Raw genomic sequence first — 17168 nt, forward strand, 5'->3', positions numbered from 1 at the left:
GACCTGAGCCAAAGACAGAGGCTCTAACCCACTGAGCCACACAGGTGCCACCATTTTCGTATTTTTAATGGCTATTTTAGATATAATCTTTTGCGATATGCCTCTTAAAGTTAAATTTTTAGCCATTTATTTAGTAGCAGGCACTTAAAAAAATGAAAAGACTTTACTTTTTAGAAGGTTTTAAGAGTTATAGACCATTTGAGCAGATAGAGTTCCCATCTCCTTGTGCTCTGTTGTTAACTCCTTACATATGTATGGTACATCTATTATAATTAACAAACCAGTGTTGATAAATTATTAAAGTCCATACTTCGTTCAGACTCAGTTTTTATCCAATGACTTTTTCCTGCTCTAGGATCACATTCAGGATACCACACTTCATTTATTTGTTTTGTTTCTTTAGGTGCTTCTTGGTTGTGACCAAGATTTTTCTTATTTTTCATGACCTTGACAGTTTTGAAGCATACTGGTATTTTGTAGGATACCCCTTTATTGGAATGTGTCTAATGTCTTTTTTCTCATGACTAGAGAAAGTCCAAGGAAGGAGATCAACAACATAAAGCACCATTTTCATCATGTCTTATTAATGGACCTTACTAATCAATATTATTTATGACTATCCATGTTGACATTGACCATCTGGCTAGAGGAGTGTTTGTTAGGATTTTATTTGGCCAAGTTACTCTTTTTTCCTCTCCTTTTCCATACTGTACTTTTTGGAAGTAAGTTAAGGAAAGGGGAGTCACGGAGTTAATTTTTAAATTTTTAAATTTTAAATTAAATTTTTAAATTTTTAAAGTTAAGTTTAAAATTTTTAAATTGCAGGAGACACTTTCTGTGGCATCTCCCCAGCTCATATGATTCCTCATTCCTTGGGAACTTTCCTCCCCTCAATCCTTAAGGGCAACCTTTCCCTCCCAACACCATTCCTTCAAACACCTCTCTTAAGCAGCCAGATTTGGTCTATGAAACAACCCTATCTTTCGCCTGCAGGTGTTTGGAGAAAGTTGAGTCCACAGAGTCCCCTCCACAGGAGCTTGGCATTCTAGGGCAAGTCAATCTCTCTGCTTGTCCAGGCTCAATACATAGCTACTAAATTAACGACTATTTAATAATACCCTTCCTTTGACTATTGATTATGCAAATAGTCTAGTTTAAATGCTTCCAGCATTGTTGATCACCTATCAAGCATCTATCCCTCCTTCCCTCCTTGACCACATAAACCTAATTTTATTTCTCATAGACTATTTCTTCTGGGTAACCCATGTGCCCCAAGGGTAGAACTGTACCCCCAGCTCTGGGAGTAGGCTGAATTACTCCAGGAGCAATCCCTTCTCCTGCCTGTAATAGATGCAGGAACAGGAATGTGCCTCAGCTAAGGACAATAAAATGTGTGGAAAAATTTTTTAGGGCTTCCTGGGAGAGCTCTTTTTTACTTTTTTGCGTATACCTTTGAAAGGTTCCCTATCTCCCACAGACGGGAACCATGGCGTACAGCTCCATACCTACCAGCCCCCACAGGCAGCTAGAACACAGAGGAGGGCAGCCTAGAGAACGTCAGGAAGAGGGAGCATGAATGACACAAGATGCCTACCTTATGTTTAGACCAGTGCTACTCAAAAGGTAGGGTGAACTGTTGTCACCTTTCTGTGCTGATATGAACACAGAAACAGAAAGTGCTGTTGAGAAGCTTCTGTAGTGATTTGACATGGCCGAGACATGTAAGTGCGTGACCAGCGGACTTGGGTAGTTGAACAGGCTAGACACCAGTTTGAGTGCTGTCCAACAAAGGGATGAGTTGCAAGTTTAGTGCCAACTGTGTACACATCTCATGTACTAGAACCATGGAGCAATGTGCATTGGATTGAAAAAATCAACCCACTCTCCTTCACCATGGTTGGTGAAGCGCTGCTCTAGATGTAAATTGGCACGAGTCAGTCAATTTTTCTGTTTGGAACAATGTGGATTCTGTTTTCTTCAAAACACTTGCAAAAGCATCTGAACTGATACAGGGGGTGGATCCAGTAAAAAGACAAGAGCCCACATAGGGATTTTCTGTAGAGTATACCTGCTGCTAAGTGTGTGTTTACCTCACTATGATTCTGGGTAACCATTTCCCAATTTTAGTGATTGCAAAAACCACAAGAAGAGGACAACTTCAGTTGCTTTCTGGTGCCTTTGCCAGCTGCTGGCATTTTTCAGCCCTCCCTCTTTGATTTGAATGTGATGCCATCACAAAACACCTGGAAGAGATTCTGGAAGAAAAATTACATTCGTCTCTCCAGGGGGAACCAAGAAGAGAAACCAGAGTTGACTGCGTGCCATTCTCTAATTATGTGTTTACCTTTGTGTTTCAAAATTTTTTTAATATTGGGAGAACATCAATGTGGTTTTTATGACTATTTTTTTGGTCACAGCCTTTAAGGAATTAGAATTATAAGTTATAAAAACATTAATTATAAGTTACAAAAATAGAGCCTTGCCATTCTTTTTTATTTTCTAGTGAAGTGAACTAAAAGTTATAAGGAAATGATTATTGTGCGCATATAAATAGAATAAATGCATTTGTTAATAGATGCAAAACTTATTTTTGTGGCTATTCTCTTTGGATATTATTTTGATCCCAAAGGGATGTTTTTAGAGAATGAGATTTTTTTTTTGTTTTGCTTGGGAAAGAACTATTTCCACTTACGATCCCAAAGATGGCCTTTCAGCTAGTGATCTGAGAAAAATGGCTGTGTGAAATTAAAAAGTTTAAGTATTCTTGCGACTGTGATGAAGTAGGCACCCTTCTTAGCCTCAGTGGAATGAAGCCACATGACAATTGATTTATAGTATTTGCTGCCACAGCCATTAAGGGCTCTGGAAGTAGTCCTGGTGTTGAAGGATGAGGCAGATGGGGTGTTCTGAAGAACAACTAGAGAGTTTATTTTGGCTTCAAAGCTGGTTACTATTATAAGAGATAAAAAACTGGGCAATAGCAAGCTGCTGCAGAAGGGATGGCCTCAACAGATGAGCCTGAAATATTATTTTAAGAACTTTTTTCCAAAGCCAAGTCACAATACCTCATTGCTTTGCATGAAGTACAAAACACATTTTCTTTGTAGGACTTGCTTTCCTTTAAAATGGAGAAAATCAATTACATAAAAATGGGTCTTACTGTAATGTGAAAGTGGTGAAGCTCTTGACTCAGTGCTACAGTAAAACATGGCGCCATTGTCACAGACCATGTTGATACAGCCATCGCTCTGTATAAGTGTCATTCTGTAACTGGTCCCCTGGTTCCATTTTGTAAAAAACTCAGTTGCCTGGGAGAGATAGCAATACCCACCAAATATCCCAAGGTTCCTCTAGTTCTCAGCCTTCTTGTACTTGACTGGGGGCTGTGGGTCTACATTAAGCCAATGGACCATAAGTGAAAGGGATTTTTGTCACTCTTGACCCAAGGCAGTTAGAAACAAGCATAAGTCTCATAATCTTCTTCCCTTTGGTGGTGACCATGTCGACATAGAGGAGCCACAGATGGAAGCAGGGTCTTTATCAAGAACACCTATATCAGACATCTTATAAATAGGAAAGAAACTCCTGCCTTGATAAGGCTTTGAAATTTTGGCATCTGTTGCTGTAGCACAGGCTAGTCTTACGCTGACTCCTGTCAGTCATCTGACGACCGTGGTAGAATTGGAACTACCAACCCTGGAATTACACTGGTAGGTAATTCCAGAAGCAGGGAGATTGAATCTGCTCTAGCTGAGGGCACACGGTGGAGTTCCTGGGAGCTGTACTTTGACATTGCTTGTTGCCTCCAACTATGAGATGGTGTGAGCAGAATTGTTCTAAGAACTTTGATGCTATGAACAACAAAAAATTGATCTTAGCCCTAAATCAATTCAGGCCAGGGATGAGTAACAGACACTTTCACCCCTCAGGCAACTTGCAGTCTGGTTGGAGAGATAGGAATCCCATCAAGTAACCAAAGTACAAGGTAGAGTGGTGAAGAATGTTTCATAAACTTGGGGAGATTATACGTTGTAGACTGTAACTTGGCTAGAGAAGACACATCACCCACATTAATCCAATTAACAAAACAACATGCAGCCATAAGTGTTCATGCATGAGTTTGCATATTCTAGATGTAGTACTGTGTGAATTTGGGGAGGGAAGAGATCATTGGGAGATTGAAGTTTTTTGAAGGATAATTTCTATTTTGATGTACTGAATGGTTAACATTGTACTTTTATCCCAGTTTGGTGGGCAGAGATCTTGCATTTCCAGCTTGGCAGTAACAGCCTTGGATTTTTCTGGAACTCTGATGTTGCCTCCCAGTGATGGTGGATCTTGTTGCATCTGTCATCGTAATTGACCCCAATGGCTTCTACCAGCTTAGCCAGAGCTCTTCCGTTTTCCAAGTTGACCTGTGGGAAGGTGACAGTGGTGCAGATTTCTCCAGGGACAAGGCACATCCTAGTCTGTCCTTCCCCCTTGTTAATGAACTAGAACAATTTACAGCACAATACAGGCAGGAGGACAGCTAGCTCAATGGGATGGACACGTATGCAATTACCTTTTGTTTTCCACAAGGCAGTGACAGATTGCTACCTGCTCAAAGGAAAGGTGGGGTCAGTGGGGACATTCTTTGTTGGCAGCTTTTCCTAGCCTGGGACAACAGCTGCTTTTCTTGCTTTGTCTTTGAGTTGCACTGTGGGCCAGCTGAAGCAGCCAAACAGCTGTTTGACCCCTCTAAGGCCTGGGTGAACTGCTCAACAGAAGTGGGGTGCTTTCGGACGGTTACAGAGGAGAGCCTCTGCCACTAACAAACTGGGTGACCCCGGTGGCCAGGCATCCCATTTTGCAGGCCCACCGGAAATCACAATTTACTTTTGAACATTTTTAAACATTTTGCTAGCATTTAACATTTTGGTCAAAATAATACAGGCACATGTATAAAATTACCAGGCTTGTGTCAGGCCTGTTGTCACTCCCGGTCCCATGATAGGGGTTTTCCAGATTATTCTCATAGAAATAAATCTGACCACTCAAGGACTGTCTAAGTCTGTACTTTCAGATTTCAGCATATAGAAATAAGACTATTTTGAGTTCTTTCCCCATTGTAGAGGTTTTTTTTAATTAAAAAGACTGTATCAAATCAATTTTTTTCACTTTTCTGGTAAGAAATAATGTAATAAGAAATAAGAAATAATGTATTTTCAGATCTTTTTGTCCCCTCTTGCATAAAGGCATGATAACGCATGATACCATGAAATTTATCCTCAGGGTTCTGCAAATAATTATATGAAAAGACAGGTGGTTTTTGTCTGTCAGCTGTATTATTTTATTAATCTACTAATTTATGTACATTTAAATTCTGACATTTTATTAATCTACTAATAAAGAGATTGAAGAGAGTAAAAATTGGGGTGCTACATTAATATCATTTCTATGCGTGTTGTTAGAAAAACTTAGGCCTGATACCCTTTTCAGAAGAAACTATTATTCGAGGATCATTTTAACTGTCCATTATATATCCTCTGACCCAAATTCTCTAGTTTTTATTACATTTTCTCCTGGGAAAGATAAATGAGGCACCCCGCGGTGGAACAGAAAAACAGATTTGGCTTTGGGGAGTTGGGAAAGTTCTGGTCACATGCCAAGTGCTGAGCTGCAGGTTTTCAAAACTGTTTATTTTCAAGCCCACAGATGTTGAAAAAATACCACATCCGAGCTCATGTCCTTGTTTCCGACACTGAACTAGGTCAGCTGCCCAAGTGGTGTGTAAGGAAGAGCCCACAGAAAGAGGTGATGTATCCGTCTCCTTTTCAGCCCAGACTCTTTGTAGCTGTGGAAGAGGCTCTGTGGGATTGAAAACTCGTCAGTACCATTCTTTGATCAGTCTCTTCATCTGGTGATCTGACTTTGACGATTGTGGTCATAGTTATTGAAAGATTCGATTATTATTGTTTTTTAACCTTGGAAATTCTCCATTAACGCAGGACCGATACATTCATGGCAAGCTATAAAAGCAATTCTCGTTCCCAAGGGGCAGAGGCCTACATCCTTTTTAACGGCAAATCGGTATGGAATTCTAAATACCGTTATTCAGACTCTAGGTCATATGGTGAAGGAGCAGAGGGTTCATAATGTGGAAAGCAGCAGCAGTGAGGGCAGAGGGAGAGGCAGGGAGATTTCCAGACCCGACAGACGCCAGGTAGAAAAGTGTGGGAGGAGCGCTGGGGGGCAGCCTCCCGCTCCTCAGAGGTAGAGGAAAAGCTTCCTAGGACTTCTTGTCCCCAAAGGGGAAAACATATCTCAGTAGGGGAACTGGATAGTAATTGTTCTGTGTTGGATGATGTGATGTAAGTTGAATTTACCGAAGAAATGACTCCACTATGGAACCGTTCCAGTCTGTCACAGACTGTAATGGGGTGGTACTGCCTTCTGGATGTGCCCCGACCATCAGACACATGCAGAGGATGGCTTCCCTACTTTTCCTCGCCCTGGAGCAGAGAGGGTCAGCGAGGTGGTGGTGGCAGATTCTGAAGGACATTCTGGGATCCAAGAATATTTGGGGTTGAACGTGCAAAGGCAAGTCCTGAGCACACACAGAAGATGTTTCTGCAGATGAGCCTCTTGCCGCATCTACCAAGCAACATAAACTGCCCAGATAAGCTACAATTTGAGGCTCAATGTGTCACTTTGGAACTCCATTCTACATAAATTTTACTCTTAGACAGAGCTCAAGAAACTACTACAGACATATCAATGACTTAAACTAATTCATCAGAAACTTTAATTTTAAGGATTTATACTCAAAAGATAGATGTTAAATAAGGGGAGATGTATGCAAAGAAAAAGATCGCATTAACCATAAAAGAATCTACAAATGCAACTAATACGTAGGGTAGCTTGGGCTGCAATGCCACGTCAAACATTTTAAATATTCTTCAAAGTGTTTTTGAATGCTGCAGCATCCTGTTCATAAATTCTTAGAGCCCAGATGAAGCACAGAGAATTCTCCACCTATAAACTACAGCTCAGAAGTATCTCCAAAGAAGATTGTCCAATGTCATAAAGTAAAATGAAAAAGAAAAAAGGTAGAAAATAGACTTAACTGCATTACTCTTTGCATAATGGTTTAAAAATGGCTAACTGCTTTTGTTTTGGAAGTGGATTCCCACTGAGTACAGCAGGTCATTCTCAAACCAAAAGAAAAAAGAAAAAAAAGGGAAAAACAATAAGATAAACTCTGCTTGACTTTTTCTTGTAAATTTTTGTGTGATTGAAATTTTTAAATTCTTTAACACTAATAATCTGTTTTAGGTATCCTGGTGGGTGTATAATCGGGATCTCTTTGTGCCTTTAATTTGCATTTCCTTAATAACTGACAGTGTTGAGCACAATAACGAACTCACCAAAAAAAATCCATAGTTATAGAACTCTATTTTTCTTTTTTCTGTATGTCTTTTCTGTGCAGCCCATGTATTTACATAATCAGAGTACATCTAGAATTTTGTGTTTTTAAACAAATCATTTTTAAGTTTTTTTATGGACCTCATACCTCTTTTGAAATGGCTTCATATCCCACCGAGTTTGTGTAGGGGGATTTACTCCACCATTTCCTCTCGTTGAACATTAGGCTCCTCCCCCATTTTCCTTCCAGTTCACTGTTGTCCATTCCCACAGAGGAAGAATACATGTGCATTACCCCAGTCATGTTTCAATAGAATGGAAACTATCATTTGTGGAGAGTGGTGTGCTGGCTAGGTGTGCTAGCTAGCTGCTCCAAATATGGTTTCTATTTTGTTCCCAGTACAATCCCCGTAAGTAAGTGTTATCTCTATTTTACAGCAGGGTATCTAATGCTAGGCTATATCACTTGTCATCATCACGAGCTATTCGGCCATAGAGCAGGATCTCCAGCCCAGGTACTGGCTCCCGTGTTGTAGAGATTTCCAGCCCCACCTCCTGGTTCCTCTCAGAGTCTTTCCTTCCCAGAACCTGACCCCCGTCCCTCTGGATCTCACTGTTTCAGATGGTGCGTCATTCCAGTGCTCCATGCTAAATGTGTTTTACTCACCTGTTTCTTTCCTTTCTTTCTTTTTTTTTCCCCCACCAGAACCATATGTTATGGAAATTGCCTAGTCAGGAAGTGTTTGCAAGTGAGTTTATATCACGGATTTCATTGAGATAACTCTTATCGCCCATAATAGTATCCTTCATTGGAAAGACTTAAAGTTCAGACAGTTCTTCTTCCTTTTTCTAGTGAAGTGAAAAGTCCTGTCAGTAAGATTTATTTTTATTGTGGTGATGGTGGGGGAGTGAAGAAATTTTATCTATATTCTATTTCTATTACTTGGATGTATCCTTTCCCTCTATTGACAGCACCAATGGTGCTTGTCAGGGATACAGTGAAACGTACTGTGGTTTCCAGTATTGTGTTTGTTGTCCATGCTGATACATCAGGTCCCATTAAAGTCTTCTTTGGTATCACTCAGCCACAGCAGCATACCAACCTCGAAATCTCGATCTCATCTAGCCAAAAACATTATGAATGTACGAGTCAGCTGAGACAACTCTGTTTCCCATTGCAGGTTGACTGGGGTGGCTCTGCTTTATGGGGTTCTCATCCTTCTCATGGTATTAGCAGGCTGGCAAGAACCTGTTGTTTCCTGGTGATGGAAGAATCGAGAACCAGCTTCAATATGGCCACATGTCAAGTCCCTGCTAACAGCTCTTTGGTCTGAGCAAGTCACATGGCCAAAGAGAATGGCGGGGGTGGGGAAGCTCACACAGTCTTGTGTAGACGTTAACTGTGAAGTTACGTGACAAAGGGCATGGCGACAGGGAAGAGTGAAGAGTTGGGATCAGTAATTGAATCCTTTACTGTCTTGTATCTTGAACCTTTCCGATGAGATAGGTACTTGGTATATACCAAAATCCATAGTTGCTTGTGCCAAGTTCTAGTAAAAACTGGGGTGTAGGCTCTTTCAGTTTTGTTTCTTCAGAATTAATTGAAGAAGTATGCTTAACATGGTCACAGATTTTCCTCACACTGTCCTCAGCTGTCAGAACAAATGAAGTTTCTTCACTTTCTTCCTCAGCTTGTCCTCCTCTTCCTCCCAAACATCGCCCAAAGAGAAGTGGGGGAAAACATTGTCTTAGCTAGTAAATGTAAGCAGTTTCTTCAGTATGTGAGTCTTGTACAGGGTTGCTTGGGTTCTCTTCTATTTACTCTAGTCTCTCTCACCAGCCTGAGATGGTTTCTGCCTGCATGGAGTGTGGGGTGACTTACAGAACCTTGTTAGGACCTGGTAGCTCTGGTTGCCACATTCGGATCTGTAATCTTGGTGGTTAATAATGTGTTCTGTTCTGGGGCGCCTGAGTGGTGCTGTCAGGTAACCCCCTGACTCTCAGTTTTGGCTCAGGTCATGATCTCAGGGTTGTGAGATCAAGCCCCGTGGTGGACTCTGCGCTGAGTCTGCTTGAGATTCTCTCTCTCCCTCTCCAACTGCCCCTCCCACTCATGCTCCCACGTGTGCTCTCTCTCTCTCCCTAAAATAAACAAATAAATATTTTTTTAAAATGTGTTACCTGTTCTCACAGCTATCTAGAGACTAAGAGCCTGCCCTTGGCTCTTGCTGGTGTTCTAGAAACCCCAAGTTTCTACATTAGTCTCCATCGGACTCATGGTCAGAAAGTCTACACCAGGCCTCTGCTGCTGCTTGCTTCTCCCCTCACCACAGCAGGACCAATGCTTCTTCTAGCTTAGCTCGCTGCATTCTGAGTCCCCAGTTAGGGGCCATGGTAACTTCTCAGTTCCACCTATGCCTTGCAAGGCATAAGCACCCAGGAAACACACAGTACTAGGGGCTCTTCTGCTGAACCATTGGATTAGAATTCTGCAGAGAAAAAGTGCCAAGAGGAATATTAGGAGAAACTCATTCACATGATTAGGGAGGAGGAGGAGGCCCACAGTCTGCCACCTGCAAGCTGGAGACTCAGGAAATCCAATCATATAATTTAGTCTGAGTCCAGGGGTGCCTGGGGGGCTCAGTCAGTTAAGGGTCCGACTCTTGATTTGGGCTCAGGTCATGATTTTGGGGTCATGAGATTGAGCCCATGTTGGGCTCCCAGCTGAGCGTAGATTCTGCTTAAGATTCTCTCTCTCCCTCTGCACCCGACCGCTGCCAGTGGGCTCATGTGTGTTCTCTTTCTCTCTCTCTCAAAAAAAAGAAAAAAAAAAAAAGAAGTCTGAGGGGCGCCTGGGTGGCTCAGTGGGTTAAGCCACTGCCTCCGGCTCAGGTCATGGTCTCAGGGTCCTGGGATCGAGTCCTGCATCGGGCTTTCTGCTCAGCAGGGAGCCTGCTTCCTCCTCTCTCTCTCTGCCTGCCTCTCTGCCTACTTGTGATCTCTCTCTGTCAAATTAATAAATAAAATCTTAAAAAAAAAAAAAAAAAAAAGAAGTCTGAGTCCCAAGGCCTGAGGACCAGGGGAGCCAATGTTTGTAAATCCAAGCCCAAGGGCAGAAGATGATATGAGATGTCCCAGCCCAAGTAATAAGGCAGAGAAAAAAATGGGGGGTGTACAAATTCTTATTTCCTCCAACTTTTGTTGCATTTGGGCTCTCAGTGGATGGGATGATGCCTGCCTACACCGGGGAGGGCAATTTACTGAGTCCACCAACTCAAATGTTACCCTTCTCTGGAAACACAGACACATCAGCCATGGTCTTAATCTGGTGGCCCCGGGGTGCAGTCAAGTTGACATAAAATGAGCCATCACAACCATGTTGTGCTTTCAGTTTTACTTTGTTTTGTTCACACCCCAGGATAATGTAGGTCAACCTCTGGGGGTGGCCCCTATCTAGGGTTTAGAATGAGGAAAAGGGACAAGCCTCCCAGTTTCTGTCACCTCTAGGGGAGTCTCCCTGGCCACCAGCACGCCTTAGTGAGTGGTGCCCCAGTTTGGGGAGGGCCCCCATTCTCCCTCTACTTTGGAGGGAGGTGTATCACAGCCCAGGCCATCAGTTCTAGGCAAAGACAACTGGAAATTCCACTTGGGCCTCAGTTATACACTTCTGGTCCAGTTTCCCCTGCACCAAGAGCCTTGTTTTGGGGAGTCTTGTTAGGCATTTTTCCAAACCATTCATAAAATGGATACTGTGACTATTGGTCTGACGATCCAGGTTGAATTACATGACCATTAACATGGGACCATTCAACCATCCAGGTTGAATTACATGTCCCATTAACATGGGACCATTTTTAACTCGAGAACAACAGCACTTTCACATAGTTCAATTCATACATTAGGCAGTGGAACCCTGCCGGGAGAGGGAGGGTAAGTCTAAGATTCCCCGGTCAAATCTCACCTTTAGAAGGTCTGGGAAACTGCAAAGATGTTTCTGCACAGGCCTGGAGGAAAATGGGCCCAGCCAGGGGCTGTCAGAATTGCTGATACACGTTGGGGAGTAGCTGGAGAGTTTTTGTACTGACTGGGGTGTCCACGAGCTGCACAGCCTTTCCCTACTCTGGGACTCCTGGATCTGGGAGTCTGAGCACTCCAGCCTGTGGCCATTCAGGTGGGAACGAGGGGCAGCGGCTCTAGCTTCCTCCTGGAAGTCTGGCTTCCTCTCTAGGCGGGGTGACACGCTTAGCGTTTCTGTGTTCGGAGGTCACTGCAGACTGCACTGTGAAATGTGGCCTGGTGTGTGTGTGTGCATGTGTGTGCACGTGTGTGCGTGCACACGTGTGCACCTGGGGGTGGGCAGGGGTGGTAGGCGAGCTTGAAAAACAAAAGCCACACACCCCGGTTCTCAGCGTCTGGTGGTTCACTCCAGGCTTTTGAGGACAGGCAGGCTCCAGTGCAGACCCAGTTTCAAAGATAGCTCAGGGAGGTCAGGGAGGGAAGGTAGGTCAGGGCACATCTGTACGCACAAAAGGAGCTGAAATAGTTCTTGTCCCTGCAGAGGGGTGACGCAGAGAGAGACAGAAGCGGAGCAGACACCATAGCTGCCCCCCCCCCCTTTTCAAGTATTTTCTCAAGTTGTTTTCAGGTTTGGGAATTACGGTTTCTGAAGGCAACAGTGCAGGGACTCAGGGCCGTGGGACAGCCACGGAGGTGTTTTTGTTTGGTCTTAACTGTGTGCTTCCTCTGCAGCTCACCATGTGACCCAACCGGCAGCCAAACTTGGCTCAGGCCAGCTGGGGAAAGGCCGGTTGTGTTTTGTTTCTCTTTCAGGGAGAGACAGAGAAGGAAGCTGTTGACAGGGTTGTCCCTTGAGGGCCTGTCTACCTCCCCCTCCCCCAACACCCCCCCCCCTCCCACCTCCCTGCAACTCAGTTGCCCCAAAGCTATTCTTTACCCTTCCCTCAGGCCCTCTACCTGGGCAGTCTGACCCCTGCCGAGAGCCTCCCCAGGAGTCCCTTGACTTCCTGCTTCCACTGTTGGGGGTGGGGTGGGTGGGGAGAGGGAGGGCGGGAAGAGAGGCAGCGGCAGGGGAGGAGGAGGAGAGAGAAGGCTCAGGGAGAGGGCCTGGGGGAGAGAGGGGAGTAGGGGAAGAGGTAGGGAGGAAGGGAAGGTGGAGCAGAGGAAGAGTAGTGGGGGCGGGGGTGGGACAGGGAGTGGGGGACAGGAGAGAGGAGGGGGGGTGACCGCACCAGTTTCCCACCTGTCTCAGGAGGGCTGGGCTTGGCGGTGGCTGCCTCCTCTCCCGAGACCCCCTGGCTCTTCTCTGGAGGCCCCTTCTGCGGTTGCCTTTCCTACTGGGTCCTAGAGAACCTGTTCCCGGGTCTCTTTCAAGCCTGGAGATGGTAGGGGTTTCCTGCCATTTTTAGCCCCAGGGCATGTGAATCTTAGCCATTTCCCCAGAAGTCTGCCCACAGCCTTGTGAATAAAGTCTCTTATTAAACCCTCTCCGGAGCTGCCATCTGCCTTCTGCGGGAACCTTGACCGTGTTCTCCAAGGACCTCCCCATCTCCTGATCAGCTGGGGCAAATTCCAGTGCTTATCTTCAGCACCTGACTATGGACACTTCTTCTTCTTCTTCTTCTTCTTTTTTTTTAAAAATTTTTTAAGGTTTTATTTATTTGACAGAGAAAGAGAGAGTGGGTGCACATGCAGGGGAAGAGACAGGCAGAGGAAGAGGGAGAAGCAGGCTCCCCACTAAGCAGGGAGCTGGGCTCCTGGGGCTTGATCCCAGAATCCCGGGATCATGACCTAGCAGAAGGCAGACACTTAACAACTGAGCCACTCAGGCGCCGGACACTTCTGCATTTATAAACCTCTCTTCCCTGGGCTTCCCCTTGTCCTTCTCACAGGGCAGGGTGGGAAGGGCAGCCACCTCCTTGAAGTTCCTCCTGGGTCAAAGTCATGACCTTGCCTGGCTGGTCTGTCCTGCTCAAGGCCGTCCAGTTCTAGGCCCTTCTCTTTTAGTCTTTATTATTTCCCTCCATGATCTCAGGGACACCTAAGGCTTTAACTTAGAGAACCAGCCCTCACTGAGTACTTCTGAGTATCAGTGCTCTGTCCCATTATTCATTTAAATATTCAATGTTTATTCAGTGTAGCAGGATTAGTCAGAGACTGGGGATTTATTATCTCTTCGGGTCTTCCCAACAACATAGGTAGTATTGTCCCTGTTTTATAGATGAGATTCTGAGTTTTGGAGAAGGGAAATCATGCGCCCAGGGCAGCCTCGGGATTGAAGTCCTTTCCTGCCTCTAAAGGCTGAGCTCCTTCCCCAAGCCTTGCAACAACTGAGTGTGCCACTTCTTTTATACCACTGAACTTGAGTTGAACTTAGCAGAACCTTTACATATTCTAAAAACAGCACAGTCTGACTTCAGGGGTTTGAACTGAAGTGGAACAAATTTTTTTGCTAACTCATTCATCAGAGACACTTGCCTTACTCTGACTTTGAGCCTCTGTTTGCTCTGTAATTCACTGTGATTCTAAAATTACCCCTGGCTCCCTAAGTGCTCTATTTTTGAGTCTGGTATCCTGACAATACGAGATTAATTTAAAGTCAGAGCAGTAGGATTTATTCGAGAGATTTCTGCTCATAATAGAAATTAGAAGTAGGAGTGACTGCGTCTTCTCCTGCCCTAAAAGAAGAAGATACAGATAAGCCTTTTCCAGGGGGGTCAGGCCAGGGCCATCCTATATGGTGGCCTGGGAAGCTCACCCATCATTATTATGCAATTATTGCAGCCATGTTAAAGGAAAAAGGAGAGGTGCTTAGAGTATGGAGTCTCCTTGTGGACTAAGTGTGAGTTTTGGAACCCAGCTGGCCTGCTTTTAAGGCCTCACTGGGGGGGATCTTGGGCAAGGCCCATCACTTGTCAGAGCTTCTGTTTCCTCAGCTGTGACATGGGGATGCCGGAGATGAGTCAACAGGATGTGTGTCATGCTCAGTGCTACGCGATTCAGGCCCTAAAACCTTGGCCAGCTCTTGGTAGAGACTGTAAATGTCACTTTGGAGGAGACCTGACTTACTATAGAGAATGGGGGCGGGGTTGGCCTCTCCCATCCCTTACCCTGTGGAAAACAGAGAGCTGGATAGAACCTTCAACATCCTGCATAACGCGCATTGGACCTTAGGGACCAAGATCCTAACCCCTTGTCCCCAAGAGTCAAAATTCAGCACACTCTTCCAGAAAGTTCAGGAGGACTCTAGCAGGGACAAGGTGATAAAGACCCGGAACTAACATTACCAATAGGGTAAAAAGGAGTGTGACATGTGGGGGCTGGTGGGAGCTGCCTGCAGTCTTGACTTAGTGAAGAGCACACGGTTCAGGTGTCTCTTGGTCTCTGAGGAGGCTGCCCTACGGTCTAAGTGTCCCGACTCAGCCCTCCTGAGGGCAGAGTTGGACCTTAGAAGAGGCAGCTCAGGGGAATAAGCGGAAAGAGGATGCTGCCTAGCTTGAGGTGAAGTACCTTTGACAGAGTTTCCTTGGGAAGAGATGGGAGCAGGGGCGCCTGGTGGGAAGCCCTTCCCCCACCAGCGCTCGGCAGAGTTCCCCGACACACAGTAGGTTAAATGGTAGGTGACAATGCGTAGTGTTGTGTTATCACTAAGACATCTTGATGAGGAAAGAATGAACTGCTTCAGGGGAGGGGATAAGGGAGCAGGGAGGGACACTGTTGCATTCTATCGCGCTGGCTAGATATCTCTGGTGGCTGTCCCCCTGGGCGGGGTGGAAATGGTCTGTAGCATTCTCTCTATACTTCACCGCTAATGGCGTCATCCTGTTTCATTGCCCAGAAGCTTGGTCTAGCCCAATTCATCAAACTGTAATATTTGGAGTCTTAGAATCTTAGAAGCCATCTACCAGTGGTTATCAAACATTTTAAAGCAGTAAAGCCTCTTTTCTTCTTGAATAGAATTTTACCTTCCTCTGTTCTCTTGCTCTCTCAAATAAATAAATAAATAAATAAAATCATTTAAAAAATAAAAAGGGGGAGCCTGGGTGGCTCAGTTGGCTGAGCGTCAGACTCGATTTTGGCTAAAGTCATGATCTAAGTAAGGGTCCTGGGAGCCTCGCCTTGGGCTCTGTGCTCAGTGTGGAGTCTGCTTGTCCCTCTCCCTCTGCACCTCCTGCCCCTGGCATGGGCCCTCTCTCTCAAATAAAATCTTACAATTTTTTTTTTCATAGGACACTGACATATAAAACAAATATAGTAGAAGTTTTGCTAATAAAATGTCCCTTTAAGTTGAAGTGTATTCTACTGACTTATGATAGCATCAATCAAAGAGAACAGTCCAGGGGATTTTGAAAAATCCCCAAACGCATAACTGGGGCTCTGGAATCCGGTTTCATTCTTCTACCAGACTTAGTTAGCATCCATAAAATTCTAGTCAAAGTGCAAATTGAACCTCAGAAGTACCCCATGACATTCACATGCCTCTGATGCAGCTCATTGTATTAGTCATGGATGGCCTGGGCAGGAAAAAATGCGCACTCTCAAATGAGAGTGTTTGCAGGGGGCTTAAACTTAATGAGAACATTTACAAAAGCACAGGCAGGGCTAGGGAGCCACACAGGATAGGGGAATCCCTCAGAGCTAGTAACAGTGGTGTGGTTACCCAGCAGACCAGCAGTAGGGAGAAGACGGGACAGAGAGCTGCCCTGAGAGAGAAGTGACCTCTGGGAGACCCCAAGGAAAGAGAAGAGGAGGTAAATACCCAGTCTCACTATCCTCCTTCTAACTGTCTCCTGGGTTACAAGACCCCAACCAGAAGGTAGAGGGCAAAAGAGACTAATGGAATTCCGGCAAGCTAGTCCCCGAGGACAGAAGGCAGGATGGGGGAAGGAAAGAGGGGGAAGCTAGAGGAGCCAGTGGACACCATCCAGGACACGCCCACTCCTGTTTTTAAAGCTTCCAAGAATGAAGGCTCAGAGAGTTTAGATGACCTGCCTAGGGTTGTGAAGTTAGGGGCAATGATGACACAAAGTCCTCTGATTCAAGCTGAGCAATCTCTCCACCACACTATTTCTTCCCATTAGTCCAAGGACAATTCTAGGTTTCAAAGTGCTAATGTCACCCATTGAATTTTCGATGTAGAGTTCAAGGGGAAAGGCTTAGCCTAGTCCTGTAATTTCCTTTACTAGGATCGACTGTGACCCACTATTGCTCTGTAGTTCCGTGCAAGTGTCAAGACACACCACGGCTATTTAGGGAAAGAGCCCAGCATGGCGTGCTTTGGAACGTCTGTCCCTCACTCAGGTCAGCCACTTTCTCAGAAAGGACAGGAAGAATGTCAGGCAGACAACGCAAGGGGACACACAGAACATGGGTACGAATGCTGGCCCAGAAACATCCAAGAGTACCGGGCCTTTGAAAGCTGAACAGCTGCCCAGAGTTCTCGGATCCCTGGTGACCTCTGTGCTATATTCAGTATATCTCCCAAGGTTCTACCCTTGGCCTGCTTCTCATAGAACGTTTGGCTTTAGAAGAATCTCTTCTTCAAAATAATGTTCTCATCAATGTGGCAGATAACAACTATCGTCTAGTACTCTTTGCTGTGGTTTGGGGCATTCATTCAGAGGCATGGATCCCTTACCCATGAACTCCAAGGAAGTCACAGTTTGAAATAGGTCCTGCATGGTGGGGGTGTTGTAATCTCTTTGACTTAGCTGGACACTGTGGAGAAGCAAGCTTTGTGGTGA

The sequence above is a fragment of the Mustela erminea genome, chromosome 15 (assembly GCF_009829155.1).
Source record: "Mustela erminea isolate mMusErm1 chromosome 15, mMusErm1.Pri, whole genome shotgun sequence".
Lineage (NCBI taxonomy): Eukaryota > Metazoa > Chordata > Mammalia > Carnivora > Mustelidae > Mustela > Mustela erminea.